The following is a 17,229-nucleotide window of genomic DNA, read 5'->3' as shown; positions in this document are numbered from 1 at the left end:
TAAAAAAGAAAAATAAAAAAAAGAAGTAAAATTGTCTGAAGTTGTTGAATTCAAACAACTTCAGGTAATTTTATTTCAATTATTTTATTTATCTTTTTTATTTGTGTTTTTTTTCAATGATCTGTAACTATTTTTCTTGATTGTCTCTCTCTCTCTCGCTCCCCACTCTCTCAATACATTTTTCCTCTCCTCTTCCCGCTTTGCTACCCTTCTCCCCTGTTTTCCATTTTGTCTCTGCTTCACCCATCCCTCACATATTTTGTCACATAGCGCTGGCTTCAGCCTGGGTCATTCCCGTCTCTTAATCTCCCTTTAATCTCTCCATGCACTGTCATTATCACCTTTGCATCTGGAGCCTTGACTTAACTTCTCTCAGCGTGGTATAAATAGCTCCATAATACTCCCCCTTTGTTTTTATCTTGATCTTTAATCAGTTAGACTCGAAACGTCAGCTCTTTTCTCTCCTTGCAGATGGTGCCAGACCTGCTGAGATTTTCCAGCATTTTCTCTTTTGGTTTCAGATTCCAGCATCCGCCGTAATTTGCTTTTATTACTGGCTCTATGATAACTCCAGTGTCGATGCATGAGAGGTGAGCAAGCGAACGAATTCCCTCTGGAAGTCGTGTGACAAGTATTAACAGAGATCCAGGAAAATGACATGAACGACTCTTGATTTGAATTGAAGTCTGAACTGTGGTTCTCCTCCGAGACTGTGCCAGGTCTGCTTAATGCTGCATATATTTCATGTTTTGCATTTGTTGGTGAAAACAGTTGAGACTGATTGTTTTGCTGCAGACAACATCCACCAGTCATCACAGGGATGGCGATCAAGTCGTGCGTCTATCCCTGTCAAAGGCTTTATTACGCAGATGACGCTTTGGCTTTGTGGAGCACGTTGTTTGGAAACACAGCAATATCGAAAGAGCTGCACGTGGTCAGTGTGGGGATCGAACCCACGACCTTGGCGTTATTAGCACCACGCTCTAACCAGCTGAGCTAACCGACCAACGCCTGCACCCTTGCGAAAGCAAATGCCTATATTGCCGGTGCTCACAACCACGGCTGCTGTGCATTTTCTGCTTCTAATCGATCGCACGATAGTCTGATGGATTTCCTTTCGTTGCAAAGCTTTTCAACAAAAAAAGCATTAATTTTTCCGAAAGCGCATACTCGTGTTAACCATTTGCTCTGATATCTAAAATTAAGCACTATGTCCGGACGCATGCAATTTCAATCGCAACCTCACCAGCTCAGCTGCAGCGTGTCACGTTGACAAATTTCGTCTGGAGAAACATACCTTCAACGATCGCTCACTGTTCTTCTGGATACTCACAGACCTTTGGAGTCAGGGTTATGTGCTGCTGATTAACTGCTCCGAATCTTATGCCAAATGCATTTGAATTGTAATCTATCAGTGGGGTTCTTTCTGCTCCCGAACGACGCAGTTGCTTTGGTGTCAGCAAGTTAAGGGCTCAACACACTCCACTTGTGCCGCTCAGCTGTCTTAGAAAGATGCAGTGTAAATCTCTATGATAGTATAAACGGGGACAAGCATTCCCGTGAGCAGTAGCACACTCAACCTCGGAATTTCCTGCGCCTCTATACCATCATCGAAGAACAGCACACTCACCGATTGCATCACTGGAGCCAGAGAGTAACTCTGCGCACTCTTTCCCATTCCGATTTCCGGTTGGATATGAGCGGCTGTGCCGATGTTAAGCTCAAATGCTATTGAAGCATACATTTCAGCAATATCCTGTCATGTCCCCCGAGTCTTTGATGTTTTGTCGAAATCGATCAATCTCATCTTTCAACATTCTCATTCAAGGGATCTCCACAGCCTCTGAGGGACATCGAAAAAGATTCAGCTCATTCTCTGTTCCCACATGTCTGCCACTGTTCGCTGAGTACTGATATTGTACATTTGCTGTTCTTCCGAGCATTTCTTCTGCTAGTATAATTATTGCTGCTTGCAAGCATCCTGTTCTGTGGTTATTGTGATCGTGGTTGTCGGTATTTTGAATTGTGACCACAGCAACCTCGATTGAAACCAAATCATAGCACTAAGTGTTCTCTCCGTTGTCATTTTTGTGATACACGTTAAGAAATTAATTGTTTTACCTTCAAATTCCGCTCTCTCGCATCTCTGCGGTTCATATATCAGGATTCAAACACATCCGTTGTCGGAGATTCCAGTCCTTCCCATGATCATTAAACCTTCTTTCCGTCCCTCCTCCCATTTCTCTGAGGCAATGCCCAATCTATCACTCTCTTTCACATTCATACTGTTCTGTCTGTGCTGCTGCTGCGGTCACTGTTATTGGGTGAACGTGCCCCAATTCCACCATCGGGACCTTCAAACAAGTCGATCCATTTGGATACCGCGATTGTGAAATCAATCCCCATGTAGCAGCTTTTACTGACAAAGGCCAGAGACAATTGGAGCGTCAGGCTCATGGAAAATACCCAGGACAGTTCTGGTGAAAAGACATTTTATTGGAAAAGATCAGCTTTTGTGGCTTTCTGTGTTGGTCTTGTGGTAATTTCATAGGACTGATAATCCAGAGACCGAGGTAATAGTCTGGGTACTCGGGCTTGAATCCCACCATGCCATGATTGTCAAATTTGGATCCAAAAAATATCGGCAAGGAAGAATCTAAGGACTAGTATAGATCCATTGACAATTGTTGAAAAAAAATCTGTTTCACTGATGTCATTTCAGGATGGAATCTGCTATCCTTACTTGGTGTGGGCTGCATGTGACTTCAGACTCATAGCAATATGGTTGAGTCTCAACTTCCCTCTGGGCAATTCGAAATGGGTAATAAATTCTGCTTAGCCAGAATCACCCTCATACTAATCCAGAAATTTTAAAACAAATGCTTATTAGGATCAAGCAAGAGTGTTGATTGCAGTTTTGCAAGTCACATTATAGCAGGGATGTGATCACACTGAGAAAATTGCAGGAGATATTTACCGGGATATTGTTTGGGCTGAAGAGTTTCAGTTGTGAAGAAAGACAGGACAGAGTGGAGTGTTTGTCGCAGTGTAAAGGAGATGTAGACAAAACATGATTGAGTTCGGGTCTGGATAGGGTTGACTGAACGAGTTTCCCATTGATGGAGGGATCAGTCAGCAGGGGCCAGAGACTGAAGGAGAAAGACAGAAATGTTTGAGAAGATGTGAGAAAAAGCTTTATCAGCCAGTGGGTTGTTGTAATTTGGAATACACTGTCTGCATTTTTCAGAGTGGTAGAAACCCTTATAACCTGAATAAATATTCAGATGTGAACTTTTGATGCCAAGACATATAAGGCTGTGGGATAAGCATTCTGAAATGGGATTCAGTTCATTAGGCAGTTGTTTTTGACAAGTGTGGCCACATTTAGTTGAAGGGCCTCCTTTGACACTCTTGTCCTCGGAAGTATAATGGTTAGTGTCCCCGCCTGTCACAGGGCTCAATTTTCCACTGGGGACAATGTAAACGTTTTAAAACTGTCGCTCCATTCCCAAGGGCGGGTATTGATGCCTGTCCTTCCATTCTCGATGGGGCATATCACACGAAGGACAGTGCTGCCTGAATAAAAGTGGGGAAGGACTGCAGTTCTCAGAGAGGCAGAGTGTCAGTGAACGGCCAAACACGTGACTTCAACAAACTTCACCTTGTGACTGTGTTGGAATGAAAAGCATTTGACAGACTTGTTCCGGATTGAAGGATTTACTAGAAACAGGAAGCTGAAGAAGAAACAAAAGAAACACATTCAAGTATGAGTGCAGAAACATTTCCCGCAGCACGAATGAAATGGTAAAAGACAGAGTAGCGGTTCGATACATTGAATTTGGGTTCATTTGTTTTGATCAGTTTTACCAGGTATAAAACCATGAAAAAATGATACAGCATTTGCTCAGTATGATGGAACATTGTTTCAGTCATTCGCACTGCTGTTCGGAGGGAGGGTTAGGTTGATTGGCAAAGTTAAATTTCCCTTTCGTGTCCAATGTGAATTTAGTAAGTTAGGTGAATTCGCCATGGGTAACGCGGGGATAAGGTCAGAAGTCACAGGAAGTCAGGTTATACTCCAACAGGTTTATTTGAAACAATAAGGGGGAGGGATTCCCCTTCTTCAGGTGAAGTATAAGGAAATAGGGAGGGGAACTAGGTCTGAGTGAGATGCTCTTCAGAGAGTCAACACCGGTTCAATTGAGTGAAATGCTCTTTCTGCACTGTAGGATTCTGTGATTCTATGAATAGATAATGACGGTGTTTACTGGGGTGTAAAGCCATTAGAGAAGATGCTGATGGGGGTGTACTGAGGATGAGATTTTATTCACTTGTGCTCTTGGAAAATTGAGAAGAGTTATCCCTGAACCAAGGAACACTTAATGGGGTTTTTTCAGGTTATGAAATGTTTGGACAGAGTAAATAGGTGGAAAATTCCCACTTTTAAGTAAGTAAACATCGAGATGTCAGGCATTCAATACCTTTGAGAAAACCTTTGAAGGACAAAGAAATGAAGAGAACAGAATAGCTGTCACTCCGAGAATCTGTTTTTCAAAATATTTGGAAAGGCACATTTGATGACATACAAGGAATAAATTTCACAAGGAGAGAGACAGCGTGTAGCTTGGTAAAGGTGCAGAGGTGGGGTGTAGTCGGTCGGAAGTTGCGGGGAAACAATGTCTAAGTTGATTGACTTTAAATGTAAAGAAATTTCTTTAATGTGTGCAGCTGAAGAAGATTCGGTTCCAAAACTCTGCATTTTGAAAGATTTGGCATAATGTTCCACCTAAAGCATTGTAAATGGAACTGAGTGGATATTTATTTATTGTGAACGGAAGATATTACATAATGAATAGGAAGTGACCAGTTGCTTGGAGATCGACTTCCGGCTTTCATCACATGCGTTAAGGATGTGAGAACATTCACCATGATGTTTGGTCCATTTAATACTCAGTGAAATCTGCCAAAGAAACGAGCAACAAAACTGATGGATTTTCTTTTGCATTTTAACCCTCTGTTTTTCTAAGCAGTATTTTCCTTAAGCTGAAATATATTTGCTGAGCAAATTTGAAAATAGCATTAATCGTTCTAATGAGATATAACTAATTCACTTCCGATTATTACAATGAACATTGTGAGGTTTCAGCAAAATTAAAATTAACCAAACAAATCAGCATTTTGTTGCGATTTAATCCAATTCAGGTTCAGCCATATGAGAAAAGCCATTGAGCAACAACATTGCCTTTATTTCACTCACCATGGCTGCTTCTTCACGTGATAGAGAAAGTGACTGAAGAAATTATGTGCCAAATGTAGGTGTAGATATGACGGAAAATTCTTGTCCTGTTTCATTCTGAGTCAGAACTGGAATACGTTCTGACTCAGAATGTATTAATGACAGCTATTCATTCTGACCAGCTTGGTTATTTATTGGAATTTGCTGTTATTATAATTCTAGTGAAAGCAGAAACACAATGGTGTGGATTCGATTCCGCTCTGGAACGTTCTCATCCATGACTTTCACCACATGTAACCTGATGAGGTCACATGTCACCCCACTACAAAGTGTGCAGAGGAGACCGAGAGAGTATGCTGGTGGGTTAGTACACCGCTGTGCTCCACATTCACGGGTTCGAGTCACTCTGGTTACTAACTTTACGCACCAATCTAGCAGTTTTCCTTTGCACCTCACACTCTGGTATACACTGGATCGAGAAACTTGTTCTTGCCCTTCATTGCACGGGAGTTTCAGGAATAATCGACACCACATTAAAGTCATAATGAAGAGTGAGAGCAGTCATTCAATTGTAGATGAAATTGGTGAAATGAGAAGCAACGCATTTTTCTTTCCGCCCTACATTCCATCTTGTCTTTCTATAAATCTACATCGAAAGAAAGAGAAAAAATAATAAGAGATCGGGAGCACAGGTTTATCCAGTGGGGTTGTTCATGAGTATTTTAACCAAACACTTCACACAAAGAGCTGATCAGTATTTCAAACAGTCACTCGGAATTGGAACCGCAGAAAATTTCTCCAATGAAACAAACATTTCATTCTTTCACCAATTTCTGCTGTGTGTGGATCATGCATCATCCAACGTGGTCACTGACTGTGAGCGTGCCTACTCGATAAGATCTAGCAACTTCCTTCAGCAATCACAGCTTCTGTCCACAGCCACCTGTGCTGGGCCCAGTGTCATTTGTTGCCCCCAGGTCACAGCACATTTCTTTTTCCTGTGTTTATGAGCTTTGTTCCTGACCTGTCTGATCTGTTTAATAAACCTTTCCTGTCACTTCATCCCATCCCCTCACAATTCTGAACTTATGAATAAAATAAGGCGTTAGACGAAATGTTAAACCAAGGGGAAGTATGCTATTCAGCCCAAGGAGTCTGCTCAGCCATTCAATGAACTCATGGATGACCTGATTTAGAGATGCCGGTGTTGGACTAAGTTAAAAATCACACAACACCAGGTTGTGACTATCTCCTGATGAAGGAGCGTAGCTCCAAAAGCTAATGTGCTTCGAATTAAACCATGTGGACCATAACCTGGTGTTGTGTGATTTCTAACATAGTTGCTCTGATAATCTTGAATTCCTTTCTGCTCACTTAGCTCGACAAAGTTTCATCATTTTTCTGATTAATTATCTGTCACAGTTTGAAAATACCCAACCACAAGGTTTCAACAGCGGTTACTTGGAAAATGCCACAGATTCTTTGACCCTTGAGCAAAGAAATTACTCCTCAGTTCTGAATTAAATGGGCAATATCTAATTCTGAGATTATGTCCTCTGGTGCACTCCTCAAAGCACAGGGCAAGTCACCTGCCCGTATCTACCCTGTCAAGATTCCACGCATATTGAACATTTTTAATTGTCATTCTGTGATTATGAAGTTCCCTTCCTCCTTGTTTAAGGAGAATAATCCCAGTCTAACCAATCATTTCACGAAGTTCTACTGTATTCAGAGTCAACAACATGTTAGTAAGTCTGTGCTGTCCCTTACATCATCCTTACATATTATTAAGACAGGTGGAGAAATTTCGGCAAGGAAACGGGTTGAAATTTCAGGCGCAGACGGGAATTGAAACTTGAAATCAGAAAGCAATTAGAATCGGATTGACCCACAGAAGGATCAAATACAGCGAAGATAACTCTGGCAAATGAGAATCTAATCATATTCGATTGACATTTAATGGCTTCAATGCAACTGAATTTCTCCGTGTAATCGTCCTGGGAGCCAGTATTGAGGAAAAATGGAACCTGACCACCCATATAAAGAAGTTGAAGACAAAAACGTGTCCGTGGTTCAACTTTGTTTGATTATTAATTCAACTCTTGTATTCGTGAAGCCTACATCGTCCGCAACACACAAATTAGATGTTTAACGGAACTCTCTCCATTTGCCGAGGTGAGTGTAGCTTCAATACCACTGAAGGAACTGGACACCCTCCACGACAATGCAGTCACTTAACTGTATATTGTACAACATCTGAATATTTATTCCCTTAACTGCTAAGGCATAATTGCTGCAGAGTGCACCACAGAGAAGATTCACTGGAGTATGTCATCCAGGTTTTGTTGACAGAACCTTCAAAGCTCAAAAACTTTGAAGGACAAGGTTGAAGATGCACTGAACCTCACCATCTGCAAATTACCGTCCAAGGCTCATGCCAGCATGACTTCGAGAGGAATCAGTGGTAAATTCATTGAGTGGTGAAGTAGTTTGATGGGCAAAGATTTATATTTCAGCCCTCTATCTTTCATCTTTCAATTGTTAAATATGTAGATTATTGCATTGACCAGACTTGTGCTCGTTCCTTTAGTTGTTTCCTAAACTGGCGGTTGCTAAAGATCGAATATCATCCACAGTCTGTAGTCAACAATAGAAAAATATCCAAAAACCTCTCGAACAATTGATCTCCCTGTCCCTGTCTTCAGGGACCTGTGAATGCCCATTCCAAGATCTCTTTGTTCCTGTACACCACTCAGAATCCTCATTGTTATTGTTACAACTCCCCAAATTCACCACCAGTCATTGGTCTGGATTCAATTGTATTCACCATTTTGCCTTTCCACCTGATGGATACATCCCTGCGGTCCATGACATTTTTCATCATAGTCAACTACACGACTATGTATCATCAGTAAACTTCTAAATCATGACTCCTAATGAAAAAGTTTGAATTATTGATCTACATCAGGAAACAGTGGTACTTCACTGGGAAAAAAACATCCAAACATGATTCCTTGCACCATGGGATGAACACCTGCCATGTTCCAATCTCCAAGGGTTGCTAGACCAGTATCCCACTACTACATTTGCAGATGACACAAAGATTGGTGGAGTAGCCAGAAAACATATAGGACAGTCAAAGAATGAAGGGGAATATAGATAGACAGAAGAGTTGAGCAGAGTGTGGCAAATGGTGTTCCATCCAAGCAAATGTGAGGTGATGATTTCGGGAAGTCTAATTCCAGAGCCAAGTATACATTAAACGGAAGAGCCTCGGGTAAACTTGATGAGAAGAGACATCTGGGAATTCAGGTCCTTTGTACCCTGAAGGTGACTGCACAGGTGGATAGAGTGGTCAAGAAGGCATATGGCATGCTTGCCTTCACCGGATAGGGCATTGAGTATAAGAGCAGGCAAGTCCTGCTAAAATTGTACAAGAGTTTGTTTCGGCCGAGTTTAGAATACTTTGTACAGTTCTGGTCGCCAAATTACCAAAATTATGTGGACGTTTAGGAGAGAATGCGGAGAAGGTTTACGCAGATGTTGCTGGTATGGAAGATGCAAGCTCTGAAGAGAGGTTGAGTAGATTACTTCTGCTTTCATTAGGAAAAAACGAGATTGAGGGGACCTGATTGAGGTCTACAATATCATGAAGGGCACAGACAGGGTGGATAGGGATAAGCTTTTTCCCAAGATGCGGGATTCAATAATGAAAGGTCATGCATTCAATGAGAGAGGTGAAACTTTTAAGGGAGATAGACATGGAAAGTATTTTACACAGCGGGTGGTAGGTGCTGGAATGCGTTGCCAGCAGAGGTAGTAGAGGCAGGCATGGTAGATTCATTTCAGGTGCGCCTGGACAGATGCATTAGTAAGTGAGAAGCAGAGGGATACGGATGCTTAGAAATTGGGCGACACGTTTCGTTAGTTGATTTGGACCGGCTCAGGTACGGCAAGTAAGAATCTAATGACTATTATATATCCATTGACAATTGTTGAAAAAAACAATATGTTCCACTGATGTCATTTCGGGATGGAATTTGCTATCCTTACTTGGTCTGGCCTGCATGTAGATGAGATTGATCGATTTCGATAAAACATCAAAGACTCGGGTGACAGTACAGGATATTGTTGAAATGTATGCTTCAATAGCATTTTAGATTAACATCGGCACAGCCGCCCAGATCCAACGGGAAATGGGATGGGAATGTGTGCGCGGAGTTACTCTCTGGCTCCAGTGATGCAATAGGTGAGCATCCTGTCCTTCTGTGATGGTATAGAGGCGCAAGAAATTCCTAGGTTGAGTGTGCTCCTGCTCAAGGGAATGGTTGTCCCCGTTTATACAATGATAGCGATTTCCGGTGCATCTTTCTAAGACAGCTGAGTGGCACAAGTGGAGCGTGTTGAGCCCTTAACTTTGCAGTGGTGGGTTTCAAAGATGATTTTGCTGTTTGGATCAATGTTTGCGACACTGGCGGGGGCAGGTACATTTGCTCACATAAGCTCAGTATCAGTTTCTTCCACACAGTCAAGACTTCAACCTGTTGAGGGTGGTGTTGGGCTGATATTTTAAACTAGTTCTTGGGGTTTGGGACACGGAAACTGTGATGTTTACGTTCGACGAATACAACATGAAATACAAGTCTGACCTCAGGAACAGAGATCATGACTTCAATTTCCTGCAATCCCATTCATTCTTGTCCCTTATGCAGGGCATTCTACCATCCTCACCCAGCCCTGCCTACAAGAGACTCCAGGACCAGAAAAACATGAGCTTACCCTTAATTCAAGAATCCCCACCGTGTGGGGAAGCAGTATAATCGGCCCTTCCAGTCCACACAGTACATCCGAAGCGCATCCCACCAGTCCCCACGGTATTCCCTGTCCCATAAGCCTGCATTTCCCATTGTTGATCCCTGTAATTGGCACATCTTTGGTCAGAGGGAGAAATAAAAACGCAAACACACAGAGAATGTGCAGACTGCCCACAGACAGACACCCGAGGCTGGGATCGCACCCGGGTTTGTGGTGTAGCCAGACAGCAATGAACAAGGGGCGAAGAATAAATGTTGTACAGACCACTGATACTCCCACCCTGTGAGTGAATGTGAAACAATGAAAACACATTCACAACATGGAAAACGGCATTTGTATCTGTGTGGACACAATTTGAAAGGATCGTTCACCCTGTGTAGAAAAAAGGACACAGACACCACAGAGAAAGGAGGGCAATGTGGGAACCGCTGGAAGGGATTCAATTCACCACAGAAATGGAATCTCATTTAATCAGTAACACTGGGGAGAGACCGTTCACCAGTCCCGTGTGTGGGAAGGGATCACTGAGCAAAATAACCTCCGGAGACTCCAGCAGGATTACATATCCCATCAGTTGTTCGGTTATGATGTCAATGCTGCTGTTAATCCCAAACAGCTGCCTGCTCCATAGCGTCAGTCAGAGTCATACAACATGAAAACAGGCCTGTCAGTCCCACCGATCCATGCTGAACATACTGCCAAACTAACCCATTCCCGTCTGCCTCCTCCTGTACCCGCTGAGGGGTGATAATGCCCTTGTAGTTTTATTACTGTGTTGTTAATCCAAAACCCAGGTAATATTTTGGGGACAAAGGGTTCAGGTCCTGGCATGACAGATAGTGGAGTTTGAATTCAATAAGCACCTGGAATTGAAGACTCTCGTGATGACCTGACTCAGTTGTGTGGAAAATCCATCTGATTCACTCATGCCAGTTCGGGAAGCAAACTGTCATATTCATCTGCTCCGTCTCACAAAAGACTCCAGATGGATAATACCGTGGTTGACTCTTAAAGCCCTCTGGGAAATAACTGACGTACTAGGCATGAATAAATTTATTTTAAAAATCCCACTTTCCCATTCATGTTTGGAATCTATTGTCCATTAAATGTTGCAAATGTACCCTCATCCATCACTTCCTCAGCAAGTTAATTACACACGTAAAACACCGTCCCTAAAAAAATGCCTCACATGTCTCTTTTTAAAAAAATCTCTCTCTTTTCATCTTAAACATATACCCTCTCGCCTTGAAATTCCCCTACTGGGAAACGGCCGCTATCGTTGACTCTAAGCTTGTATTTCAATAATTCATAAACTTCTGTCCGGTCGCCCTTAGCTCGAGTGAAAACGCTCGCAACTAGGAGAAAGTGAGAACTGCAGATGAGAGATTAGAGTCGAGAGTGTTGTGCTGGGAAAGCACAGCAGATCAGGCAGCATTTGAGGAGCAGGAGAGTCGATGTTTCGGGAAGAGCCTGGTGAAGGACACTTGCGCGAAAAAAGATATTTTCCTGCTCCTGGGATGCTGCCTTACCTAATGTGGTTTTCCAGCACCCAGATCTCGAATCTGAAAATAGTCTCAGCCTATCCAGCCTTTCATTATAACTCAAACCTTCCACAGGCAACAAGCGTGTATCCCTTTTGTGAACCTACTCCAGCTGAATAATATCATTCCTACAACTGGGCGACCAGAACTGGACATCATATTCCAGAAGAGGCCTCATCAATGACCTGCAAAACTTCAACATAACGTCCCAACTGCTATATACAAAGGACTGAGCAATGAAGGGAAGTAGGTTAAATGCCTTTGAACCATCTTGTCTGTTGGTAATGCAAATTACAAGGAATTATTTACCTGCACACCGAGCTTCCCTGTTCTCCAACATACGCAAAGGCATACTCTTGTTGTTGTACCAAAATGCAATACCTTCCATTTATCCAGATTGAACTCCATGTTACATTTTTCAGGACAACGACTCATTGGATAAAGATCCTTTTGAAACTTAGATAATCTTCTCCACTGTCTACAATTCTGGTATCGCCTGCAAACCTAAGAAGCATGCCTGCTGTTAGTTCCACTGTTTTCTCATATAGATCAATGATTCATATTTACTTGTAGTGGCCGTGATTTAGCAGTGTGCAAATCATACAACAGTAAGTCATGCAAGTAACCATGAAGAAGAAAGCCGCAGACTGCAGGGAGATATCAAATAATTGGAAATAAAACTGGTGAAAGCAATTCATTCCAGGGAAGTGGGTGATAGTGAAGCAAAACTAAACTTCAAACCAGCTGCCCACGCTCCAGTTGTGGCACTCAGCTGTCTCAGCAAGATACACTGTAGATTGCTGTTATTATAAACGGGAACAAATTTTCCCTTCTGCCCCGCCTTTGACCAGAAGCACTCCCAACCTCGGAATTGCTTGCGCCTTTAAACCATCATAGAAACACCGTGCATTCTCCGGTTGATTCACTTGAGCCAGTGAGTATCTCTGCGATCTCATTCCCATCTTGATTTCAAGTTGGTTATTTGCGACTGCGCCACTCAGTTCCTCTGATTCTGGGGCTGGGAACTGGGACTATGTGGCAGCAGTGGTTACTGCCTTGTGTGGGGAAACTCGTGAAGTAACTGATGTTTAACTGCATTGCTACTGAAATATACATTTCAACAAAAGCTTGGTATAAACAATGACTGCAGATGCTGGAAACCAGATTCTGGATTAGTGGTGCTGGAAGAGCACAGTAGTTCAGGCAGCATCCGAGGAACAGTAAAATCGACGTTTCTGGCAAAAGCTCTTCATCAGGAATACAGGCACAGAGCCTGAAGGGTGGAGAGATAAGTGAGAGGAGGTTGGCGGTGGGGAGAAAGTAGCATAGAGTACAATCGGTAAATGGGGGAGGAGATGAAGGTGATAGGTCGGGGGGGAGGGTGGAATGGATTGGTGGAATAGATGATAGGCAGGTAGGACAACACTGGAGAAGTCATAGGGACAGTGCTGAGCTGGAAGTTTGGAACTATGGTGAGGTGGGGGAAGCGGAAATGAGGACACTGTTGAAGTCCACATTGATAACCTGGGTTGAAGTGTTCCGAGGCGGAAGATGATGCATTCTTCCTCCAGGTTTCTGGTGGTGAGGGAGCGGCGGTGAAGGAGGCCCAGGACCTTCATGTCTTCGGCAGAGTGGGAGGGAGATGTGAAATGTTGGGCCACAGGGCTCTGTGGTTGATTGGTGCGGGTGTCCCAGAGATGTTCCTAAAGCACTCTGCTAGGAGGCGCCCAGTCCCCAAATGTACAGGAGACTGCACCGGGAGCAACGGATACAATTAATGATATTGGTGGATGTGCAAGTAATAAAAGCTGCACTGTCCCCGAAGTCTTTGATGTTTTGGAGAAATCTATTTATCTCAGCCCTCAACACATTAATGATGGAATCAACACAGCCACTGGGGAACCGATGTTAAACAGTCAGACCATTCTGAGTTCCCACATATCTGCTACTGTTCGCTAAGCACTGACAGTATGCATTTGGTGCTCTGCCAAACATTCCTTATAATACTGTACTTAAAACATGCATTTACTGCGTTCGTCTGTGGGGTGCTGTGATCGTATAGTGGTTAGTATTCTGCTTTGTGGCCGCAGCAACCTCGGCTCGAATCTGAGTAACGGCAGTAATAGTTTTGTGTGTCCCAGTCTTTTCTGAAACGCAAAGCAATCAATTGTTTTAAATTCATGATTTTCTCCAAGGTGATTTTTTTCCGCCAAGTTCTGCTCGCTCACATCTCTGTGTTTCATATGTCAGAATTCAAATCCACCCGTTTTCAGAGGTTTCTTCCCTCCTACGATCAGTAACCGAACTTTCCATCCCATATCCCCATTTCATTAATTTGGAGATGTCGATGTTGGACTATGGAGTACAAAGTTAAAAATGACCCAACACCAGGTTATGGTCTTACAGGTTTAATTGAAGCACTAGCTTTTGGAGCGCTGCTTTTTCATCAAGTGTTTGTGGCGTCATTTCCAATTTCACTAAGGCATCGCAGAATCTAATACAGACTCTCCCATTGTTACCGATCAGTCTGTGTGGCTGGGGTCACTGTTGCTGGGTGAACGTGCCCCAACCCCACCATCGGGACCTGCAGAACAATTGATCCATTTGGTTACCACTGTTGTGAGATCAATACTCATGTAGCAGCTTTTACTGATACGGACCAGATATTATTGGGGGGGGTGGGGAGTGGAGGTCAAGCTCAGGAAAATGGCACAGAACACTATCGGGGAAAAACGACTTAATTGGATAAGATCAGTTTCACTGCTTTTCTGCAATGGCCGAGCGCTATTACAACTGAACACAGAACTGTTAATTCAGACACCAGGAACCTGGGTTTCACTCTGACCATGCTAGGTGGTAGAATTGGGATTCAATAAATATCTGGAATTACGAATCTAATAACTCCTATATATCCATGTTGAATTGATGAAAAAAATAACAAAACTATCTGACGTCATTTAAGAAATGAAACTGCCATTCTTACCTGCTCGGGCCTCCATGTGACTCCAGACTCACTACAATACGGTTGAGTCTCAATTACCCGCTGTGCAATTTGGTATAGCAATCAATACTGCCGAGCCAGCGACGCCCTCATACTTTAACAGAATAGAAAAATAAGTTCATTCGGCCCTAGCTAGATGACTGTGTGCAGTTCTGCAATTCAGAGTACTGCATGGATGTGATTGCACTGGGAACGTTGCAGTCGAGATTCACTGGGATATTGTCTGGGCTGAAGAGTTTCAGATGTGAGGAGAGATTGGGCAGACTGGGATTGTTTGTCGCTGAGCAGAGGAGATTGGAGAAGACATGACTGTGATGTACTAAATACTGAGGGATATGGATAGGATAGACTGAAAGAAGCGTTTCTTATTGATGGAGCGATCGAACACTGGGGCCAAGAGATTTTGGGAAAAGCAGAAAGGTTTGAGTAGATTTGCGGAAAGGGTCATAGAGGCGGAAATCATTCTAACCTTAGAAAAAATTGAGATGTTGATTTGTGATGCCAAAACATGTTTGAACATGGGCTAAACGATGGAAAACTTGATTCAGGTCGTTAAGCAGTTGTGTTTGACAAGTGCGGCCACAACAGGCTGAAGGACCTCCTTCGACGTTGTTGTCCTCCACAGTATTATGGTTAGTGTCCCCACCTGTCACAGGGCTCAATTATCCGCTGGGGGCATCGTGAATGTTTTAAACCTGTCGCTCTGTTCCCCAGTGAGGGTTATTCATGGCTGGCATTCCATTCTCGATGGGACATGTCACAGCAGGGACAGTGCTGTCCGAATCATTTGGGGAAGGACTGCAGCTCCTGGGGAGACAGAGTGTCAGTGAAAGTGCAAACACGTAACTTCAGCAAACTGCACATTGTGTTTGTGTTGCAATCAAAACCATTATACAGAGTTGTTCCTGACTGATGTGTTTATTTAAAGCAGGAATCTGAGGAAGAAAACAGAATAAACCCATTCAGATCTGAGTGCAGAAACATTTCCAGCAGAACTACTGAGGTTGTATAGCGTAGAACCGCGTTTGGATGCATTGAATTCGGGTTGGTGGGCGCAGCTTGCTTTCACTCGGCGGAGTTGCCAGTGTGTAAAGCCATTACACATGACACTGATAGTGTTCAATGTGATGTTACATTTGATCAGTGGTTCGCACTGCTCTTAAGTCTGTAGGTTAGGTGGATTGGCCATGTTAAATTGCGCTCATCTGTCCAGGGAGTGAACTCAGTAAGTTAAGTGAATTAGCCAGGGGTAACGCAGTGATAAGGTCAGCAGTCACAAGTTGCCAGGTTATTATTCCACCAGGTTTATTTGAAATCACAAGCCAGAGGCCTGCGGGGATAGAGTCGGGAGCTCGGTCTGGTTGAGATGGTGTTCATAGTCTCCCTACAGACCCGATTGACTCAACTGTACTTTCTGCATTGTAAGGAATCGGTGATTCTATTAGAGAGGACACTTCCAGGGTTTACTGTGCTGCTAAGACATTGGAGACGATGCTGACGGCATTTAGTGGGGATGGAGTTTTATTTATTTGTATTTTGGAAAATTTGAAACTAAACCAAGGAAAACCGAATGGAAGTTTACCAGAGTATTTGAGGTTTGGAGTGAGTAAATATGTGGCAAATTCACTTGTTCAAGTTCATAAGTTTCTGAAAGTCAAGATTTCAAAACCATCGATGTAGGACAAAGAAATAATGGGAGCAGCATTTCTGTCACTCAGACAATCCGTTTCCAAAATATTTGGAAAGGCACATTGAGAGACACACAAGCAGTGAGTTTCAACAGGAGAGAGACAGCCTGTGGCCAGGTAAAAGTGTAAAGGAGGGTGTAGGGGGTAGAAGGTGCGAGGAAACAATATCTAATTTGGACGACTTCAGATGCAAAGAAATATCGAAAACGTCTGCAGCTGAGTAAGATTCAGCAAAAAACTCAGTGTTTTTTTCAAGATTTCCTTAATATTCCACATGAAGCATAATAAATGGAACGGAGCAGATTTGGTTTATTGTCAAGGAAAGCTATTCCATAATGAATAGGAAGTGACCCGTCTCTTAGAGATCGATTTCCTGCTTTAATCCCATGCCTTAAAGATGGGAGGATGATCGCCATGATTTTGGGTTCATTTGATACCCATTGAAATCTGCCAAAGTAACTGAGCATCAAAAGTGGCATCTTGTTTTTTAGTTCAACCTCCTGTTTTTCTCATCAGTATATTCTTTCAGCTGAAATAAATTCGGAGCAAAATTGAATGCAACATTTAACGTGGACGATCTTGCTCTTGCCCTTCATTGCACCAGAGATTTGTGAGAAATCGGTACCTCATCAAAGTCGAAGTAAAGCAATTTGATTCTGTTGTAAGTTACATTGGGATAACGAAATGGAGTGCAAACGTTTCTTTTCTCCTTTAATTCCATCTTGACATTCTATGAATTTACTTCGAATGAAAGGAGAACAAATAAGGAAAGATCGAGTGCAATAGTTTATCAAGTGGGATTGTTAATTTTTAATTTAATACTCCACACAAAGTTCTGATCAGTATTTTAAACAGTCAATTGAATTGGAACTGCAGAAAACTTTTCCAATGATATGAATCTTTCAGTCTTTCACAACCTTTTGCTGTGTGAATCATACCGCGATCCAT

At 42.8% G+C, this 17,229-nt stretch overlaps 1 non-coding gene across 1 annotated transcript; it reads right to left on the bottom strand.

Annotated features, from left to right (window-relative positions):
• Positions 1 to 932: 932 nt before the first annotated feature.
• trnai-aau (transfer RNA isoleucine (anticodon AAU)) lies at positions 933 to 1,006 on the bottom strand. The gene has a single exon. It is a non-coding gene; the product is annotated as a tRNA-Ile (tRNA).
• Positions 1,007 to 17,229: the final 16,223 nt, after the last annotated feature.

Source organism: Chiloscyllium punctatum, chromosome 23 (genome assembly GCF_047496795.1).
Source record: "Chiloscyllium punctatum isolate Juve2018m chromosome 23, sChiPun1.3, whole genome shotgun sequence".
NCBI lineage: Eukaryota > Metazoa > Chordata > Chondrichthyes > Orectolobiformes > Hemiscylliidae > Chiloscyllium > Chiloscyllium punctatum.
Note: the sequence above shows the minus strand (reverse complement) of the source record. Positions and strands in the feature narration are given on the sequence as shown.